We start from the raw sequence: 7677 nt of genomic DNA on the forward strand, positions 1-7677 counted from the left end.
CACTCATGAGGTGTTTTATTTAATTTGTATGTGTTTGAGTAAGAGCATGTGTTTTTTGCTAGAACCATTCAATTTTCAAGCCTTTTTTAAGAGATTCCCTTTATCTGAACTCTTCAATGTTTAGGAAATCCTAGTGACATTCTTTTGTTGTTGGGATGAAAGAACAATCCAGACTTATAACACTGACAAGCTGACTGAGGTGCTGATGATAAGCAGCAGCAAATGATATTACTGTTTTTGTGTCAAATTCTTCAGTACCCCTCTTCCTGACTTCAGTGGTGTCTGAGGGTTGCATTTTCCTTCTGGCCTCACTGTTTCACCCCTGGGAATTCATCACAGTAATACAGAGATGGGCTCAATAGTTTACAGCAGCACATTATTTAATACCACTCTCTAATGTAGGCAAAAAGAATACACTTCTACAACTAAATATTCTTGATCATAGGCTTTCCTAAATAATTGAAAAGCACCTTTCAGGGTAAATTAGGTGGCAATGTACAGCATGCCTGTGTGATTAATCTCTTTTGTCAGCAGTTAGGAAAGGGTGTATTGGTTGTTGCTTGTTTGATATGGCTGTGGCAGTGCCTGGAGCCTTCCAGTACCACGTCCCCCAGCAGTGCTGCTGCACAGGCTCCCAGGGATGCAGAAGTGCTCTTCAGTGAGAGAACAGAATTTACAAAAACAACCAAATCAGAACACAAAGCTCTAAGCAACTCTTGTCAACTTCCATTCTTTCACTTCCCATTTGTCAGAGGCTGAAAAATCATCACACAGCTTAATAAATGGTCTCTGCAGTTGCTTTGAAAATCAGACAAAGCTTTGAGTTCCTGAAGAAACTCCCCTTCATCACCACATGTTCAGGTGAATCCCTGGTTTCTGTGCTTTTAGGACAGAGGCTGTGCAGATCATCAGCCTGCTCTGCTGCTCCTGGCTTCAGGAGGGTTAACTGGGTGTGCTGGATGTGTGCATTCTCCCAGTCTCTGATCTTTGCTAGCTGAAGACTATTGAAAATCCTCAGACAGAAGATTCAACATCCCCCCAACATGCTGAAGCACTGATTGAGCTATAACTGAATGTTATTCCTTAGAAGAGTAAATAGAGAGTAGTTCTCTCTGGTCATTCAATAACTCAGTGTAGCCTAATTGCCCGTTCATGGGCCAGGTCCAGCTGGCACCCCGTGCCTTTTCCCTAAGCAATTCATTAGCTGCTTGAGGGGCACTTGCCTTAGGAACAGCCAAAAGCTCTCCACATGCCTGCAAATGGCCCAGCAACTGGAAATCGAGCCTCTGGTGCAGCCACAGTGTGGGATGTGGGATGAAGTGTGGCTGGCAAGCGTCTATGATCTCATTAAGGGCAAGCAATTAATTGTTACAGCTGCAGCTGTAAATGATGAAATACATGGCTTTAAGTTTCCACTTTCTCCTAAACTCAGTCTGCTCTATTTTTCTAATGATGCTCTTTCTTGTGGGCAGCTCTTGAAGGGGGAAGATTGGCTATATCCCTAATAAAAGAGCCATGTCCAGATGTGATGAATCCATAGGCATTAAGATGTGGCTGATTATGTAACTGACAAGCTCCTGACCTACAAAGTTGTGTTTACTTGCAGGCAGACAGCAGGATGCAGATGTAGAGGCTGAAGGTTCACACTCAAACCATGGTGTAACACTGCCAGGGTAAAGACAGGCAACCATAGAGAGGAATTTGGCCTGCTGTTCCATAATTATCCATAACTGTAATTGTCTATAATTATCATCAAGGTCCCACCCAATGTGGAGATCAGTGGCACAGCCAACATGTGCACAAGCTGACTAGCAGGTAGACATGCTAATTGCCTGGCAGGAAATAATTTCTTTGCTATGCTTACAACATGGGCCTACTCTGTAGTGCTGAGTATTTTCTAAAGGTAAGCTGAATGTTGTGAGAGAGGTTTTTTAAGTCATGGGCCACAAAAATCAGATATAGGAAACCTTGTCCTTCTTTGATTGTACTGAATGAGACCCAGGGATCTTTTCAAGGTAAAATGAACTTTCTAGTATGTGCCATCCCTGACATTCAGCCCTGCAGGTGTTCTTGCAAAGGAAAGATCCTCCTGTACTGACTGCACAGACACTGTAATGCATTGATCTCAGAAACAACTCTGTGTCTTCTGGGGAAAAGGCCACTGTAAGAGTAATTGACCCCTGTGTCATCCCACCAAGAGTGTACCAGAAACTTGGCAAACACTATTTTCTATCAAACTTTGATTCTCCTAGTACACATGATTTTCCTTTGGTGGTGGTTCTGTGCAGCACACCTTGCAGGGACTCACAATAAACGGCTTCATCGAGCTCTTCTGGCAGCACCAGTCTCCTGCCACTGTGTTCCTCCTGGACACCTGCTGGTGTCCCCAGCTGCAAAGCCAGTCAAGGAGCTCATGTGTAAAGAAACCACAGCCATTAGGGGGTGACTCCCTGCCTCCCTGAGGAGGCAGTGTTCAGGTGCTCAGGCTCCTCCTGCTCACCCCGCCAAGATTCATGGAGGGGCAAATCCAGGCTGAGGCCGGAAGGGAGAGGCTGCCAGTGAGTACAGGAGATTTTCAATTTCCAGTGCTCACTGTTGTTCATGTGAAAGCACTGAGATATTGCAAGTACCATTTTAGATCGTGTTATTTTTAGACATTTTCATAGCTCCTCAACTGTGTGGAGGCTGCTATAAATGAACCACAGCTCTTTTAGTTTTGAATATTTTGATTCTCTAAATGAAGAAAAGAATTTTATTCGGTGTTTAAGACTTAGAAAATCTGAGCATACAGTGAGTAACCCAGAAACAGTCCTGGGTTTAGAGAAACTTTATATCATGCTGTCATATTTTAGCTTATTTTCTAACCCTGACTTTCTGACCCATCTGTTATGAGTTTAAAAGGTTTGGAACTGAGTTAAACTGACTCATACTGGTAAAAGATAATTCATATTGTTAACAGCAACCAACTAGAACAAATAGTACAGAAGCTTGGAACATTACATTAGGAATCCCAAAATGAAGTTGATTAATTCAGTAAACAAGAGTAAAATTCAATAATCACAAAACTCATTGTGATACATTTTTATTACTTTCTAGTCCTTTTTACAAGAAACCACTGATCTTCCAAATTAGGCTGTTTTCCTACAAAACTAATCTTGGAGAAAAAGGATGGTAAAATTTGTTAATGCTGACTTCAGGATATCTGTAATTTTGCTGTATGAGTCACCAACAGGCAAGCTTCTCCCTAACTAATTTATATGAGGGTTTTTTTCCTCTCATTGATATGTTAATCCATTGCTTTTACTCGAGTAATTCTTCTCTTTTTTAAGGAAGCAAAAAGTCAATCCATACTTTCAGCCTGGGTATTTTTCACACCTTCTGCACCAGTTCTATAGATTTTTGTAAATTCTGCTGAGGGGATACAGTGTACTTTATATTGCAGTTTCCGTGTAAAGATACTACTTTCTCTGTGACGTTGAAAAACTTTTTAAATCTAAAAATGTTTGTTCAGCATGGAAAATAACCAAATCTTTAGAATGCAGAGTAGCAGGCACATGCATAAAGTTATAGGAAAAAAAATTAAAAATAGCAGTAGCTTGTTCCTGCCCTCATACTCAAGTGCCTTCCATTTGGGATGGAGGAGCTCCAACATGTCCTGCACTGCACCTTTTATCTCCTGGCAAAGAAGCCAATGGACAAGGTGTTCCTGTAACTTTGGTTGACCTGTAGTAGTGTTGGTCAGATCAGATCATCTCACTGTGCCTCTGTTTCTGAACCCCCATCAGGACAATATTTTCACTAGAAAGTGATGTGAGCTCTGCCCGAGGTTACATATGATTATCAGTTCAGAGTCTGTAGGTTTCCATTCACACAACACAGCAAATGCTGAAGCAGAACAGCACCTTATTCTTCAAAATCTTGCCATCCTGGCTATAGTTCAGTGTGTGGTTACAGCATTCAACCCCCATCTTCTAGCCAAGGACAGACTGAAGAACAGCACAAAAGAGAGAAAATATGGTATTACAAAAATTAGCAGAAAACAGTCTTAGTGCTGCATTGTTTTGACATCTTGCAAGTGCAGGACTTGAAATTTTTGAAGAAGTTGAAGCCTGGTCTCTCATTTACCTGACCCTAGCTGTTTTGCTGTCACCTTATTAAAATCTGATTATCCAAAACTAATTTGTGTTTGGTAAAACATTGTCAGGCTCTCTCAAGACAGAAGTGCAAATCTCCTGTCTAGACATGGGTTTTGAAAGCCCGACTAGTTTGGCTAATGAGGAACACCTCGATATCAAACCCTCCCTACCTGCTGAGAGGGAAGGAGTTAAAACGCCCTGCTGGTAAAGGAATCCCAAGCATTCTTTTGCAGCTGCTTCTGACTTGCAGATCTGTGTATGGCTTCCTGCTCTTACTGCTGTGGATGCTTTGGTCCTGCATGCCATGGTCTGTTCATGAGGAAGTTTTATCACTAGTACTCGCTGATTCTCTGAGATTTTGCTCGGTCTGTCATGACTGTAAGCTGAGCCCAGAGTTTTTAATATATTTAGCCTCAGAAATCCTCTTTGAACTAGCAAAAAGGAGAGAATTAAGGCTCAGCGAGAAGGAAGTCTCTTGCCTGAGGTCATCTGGGCTGCTTGTGGCAAGGAAGAACTGGAATCTGTCACAGAGGGTAGGACTAAAATCATTACCCTATCACCTCTTCCCTTAAGTACAAGAAACAATGCCATCATTCTCAAAATACTCTTTAAATCGTTCTTTTCCTTTTTTTTTTTTTTTGGGAGGATAAAGTGGAGAGGTTTTTTTTATGCAAATTCAATAGTTCCACATCAGCTTTTCCTGCTGTGGAAAGCTTCTTTGTGATGTTAAATGAGATTCACATTATTCTTCCCAGTATCTTTGTTGCCGAGTATAACAAGCAGCGTTTGCAGAGTATAACAAGCAGTGAAGCTCAAGGGAATCACATCATTTTTTTATTCTGAGTCTGGCTGACAAAGATATGAACACTTAATTAAGATTTCTTTCATCTCATGAAAATAGCCCTGACAGTCTGAGCCTGAGGAGAGCTTGATCTTAGCGAAGGCAGTGTCCAACTGCAAGCTCTTAGCTGGAACACTTGCCCTCACAAATCGCTTGAACTGGGAGTGGGATCTAAAGGTTTCCAAGTGGATGTCCAAACTTTGAGGGAGGGGCTCCTCCTTTAATTTCTGGCTCGTTCTAATCCTGTGAACTCCTGCTTCACACAGGGACAGACCAACAGGAAGGAGAATCTCTCAGCTCCGCAGAACAATGCCATCAATTCAGGCATGCATGCAGCAGGAATAGTTGGCTTAGGCTTCCCAAAGTGCTATCTGTGAGAAAAACGATTTTTTAAATGACTGATTACAACAAAATGCACATTCTTTTTTCTATTTTTTTTTTTTACATGGACACGTGTATATTGATTAAAATTAGTCCCTTCTTGTTACATTAAATCAGAGTGTTGATAATTATGCATCTGTGCACAGGGCTGAGAACATCATAGCACTAAAGAAACAAACAATAGTTTGTAAGAGGATCATTACAGCCATCTCAGCAGCACTTACAACATGTTTATTCAAAAATGAAATATGCCCTAAGGAAGAAAAACACCAACTATGGAACTCTGGGGATTTAAAATAAAAAGGTCACTTTTAAAGCCCTTAAGTAAATAATTTCAAACAACTCAGCAACAGCTCACATTAGAAACAGACTAGGCAGCTAAAGCAATAAAATGTGTTAATTGTACAATCTGGAATGTATCAAAAGGACAACCACTGTCACCCCCATTACCTTCTCATTGTTCAAAGTGAAAAAACTCAGTACTGACGTCCATCTTGGTGTATATAAGGCACAGCAAATATTTATGGTTCTGTGTCTCAGACTGTGCACTGCCAAGAAGGAAATACTTGCAGCTGCAAGTAGAAGGTTAAATAAACTGTGTGCACTTCTGCACCAACAGCTCAGGTCTCTCCAGAAACCATGGGGTCAGGGGAAGTTTACAGATCCTGCTCCATGTGGGAACAGGAGACTGTGTGTCTAAGTGGTGGCGAAACTTATCACATACACAAATGAAGACAGCACTTGGATTTACACACGTTATTTCTAATTAACATATTCAAAAGTGCAGCACCCGCAGGTTTCAGTGGAACTAATGAAGCATTTCCATTACCCACTCACCAGCAGGAGCTTGAGTAGGGCTTGGAGTCACCAACAAAGTAAAGCACTTCTGTGGACTAAATTTCACCTCTTCTGTTTTCCCTCTGGATGGCATATGCTCTTAGCATGTAACGCAGTCTTAATATTATTCTTTAATCCAAGGAATTAAAAGAACAGCAAAACGGTTCACGTGAGCTAAACCTTCTGTAGCGAAATTCAGCAAAAGCAGGAGGATGTTGGCAGCAGCTCAAAGCAGACCTCTTCATGCTCTGCCCAGGTGTCACGGTTTAATAATGGTACTTCTCAGTTCAGGACCCCCGCTGAGACCTTCCCAAACCACACACTGCTCCTTCTCACTCCCCCTTCCCCTCATCTTTCCTGCTGCATTGGGATGGAGTTGAGAATTAGAGGCACAACAATATACTGGAAACATCAATGAGATAAGAAACCTGCCCCCCGCTCCCAATACACAATACCAGTCGGGTCCCTCCTCCACGTTTTCTCCACAGGAAAAAACCCTTTTCCCCTGCTCCTGGCAATGATCAATGATGTGAGCTGGGACAGAATAACCTCCACATCCGAGCCACGCTCCCTCCTGGCACCTGCAAAAAAATTAACACTACCCCAGCTGGAATCAGGACATCAGGAGACATTACTTACTCATTACTATATTAGAATTAAGGGCTGTCCATAATCACAAAATCAATTAGGTTGGAAAAGACCTGTGAGATCATCGAATCCAAACCATGACCTAACACCATGTCAAACAAGACCATGGCACTAAGTGCCACGTCCAGTCTTTCTTTAAACACCTCCAGGAACACTGACTTCTGGTCCAACGTCTCATCACCCTTTCAATGAAGAAATTCCTCCTGACGTCCAGACTAAACCTCCCTGCCGCAGCTTGAGGCCGTGTCCTCTAAATCTGTTGCCAGCTGCCTGGTAAGAGGCAGAAGAGGCCGACCCCACCTGGCTACAGACTCCTTGCGGGGAGTTGTAGAGAGCGGTAAGATTCTCTCTGAGCTGTCTTTTCTCCAGGCAAAACACCCTCAGCCGTTCCTCCTTCTACTCCAGCCGCTTCACCAGCTCTGTTGCCCTTCTCTGGACATTCTCTACAACTTCCATGTCTCTCCTGAACTCGGGGCCACAGAACTGAGAATTCGAGCCACCTCTCACCCGTGCTAAGCACACGGGAACGTCTCTAGACAACGCAGCTTTCCGCATAGGTTTTTCGCTACGTCCCCGGCTGCCAAGTTCCGGTTCTCCAAACACCCGGCGAGCTGCTCCCTATGCGCCAGGCGAGCAGAGCAGAGCAGGGCAGGACTTTTTCCTGCCAAGCCCGCCTGAGGGCCGGCGGCAGAGGCGGCAAAGCCCAACATGGCGGAAAAGACACCGCCCCCACCTCAGGTGCGGCCCCCGCCGCCGCAGGTGAATGCGGGGCGTCTGTACCAGACTACTATGATTGGTTAGAGGTGCTGTCAATCACCTGTCACCACGGCAACA

General features: G+C 43.3%; 1 long non-coding RNA gene across 2 annotated transcripts; it reads right to left on the reverse strand.

The window, feature by feature from the left end:
- Positions 1-3530: 3530 nt before the first annotated feature.
- Positions 3531-7640, reverse strand: LOC139596172 (uncharacterized). 2 transcript variants are annotated; one of them, XR_011681266.1, is made up of 4 exons: positions 6196-7640; positions 5809-5930; positions 4307-5348; positions 3531-3986 (listed from the first exon to the last, which is right to left on the reverse strand). It is a non-coding gene; the product is annotated as an uncharacterized lncRNA (long non-coding RNA). The 2 variants fall into 2 exon arrangements; XR_011681267.1 differs by lacking the exon at positions 5809-5930.
- Between the last annotated feature and the right edge of the window lie 37 nt (positions 7641-7677).

This window comes from Agelaius tricolor, unplaced genomic scaffold (assembly GCF_023055355.1).
Source record: "Agelaius tricolor isolate 1412-34295 unplaced genomic scaffold, bAgeTri1.0.p SCAF_1, whole genome shotgun sequence".
In the NCBI taxonomy this organism is placed as follows: domain Eukaryota; kingdom Metazoa; phylum Chordata; class Aves; order Passeriformes; family Icteridae; genus Agelaius; species Agelaius tricolor.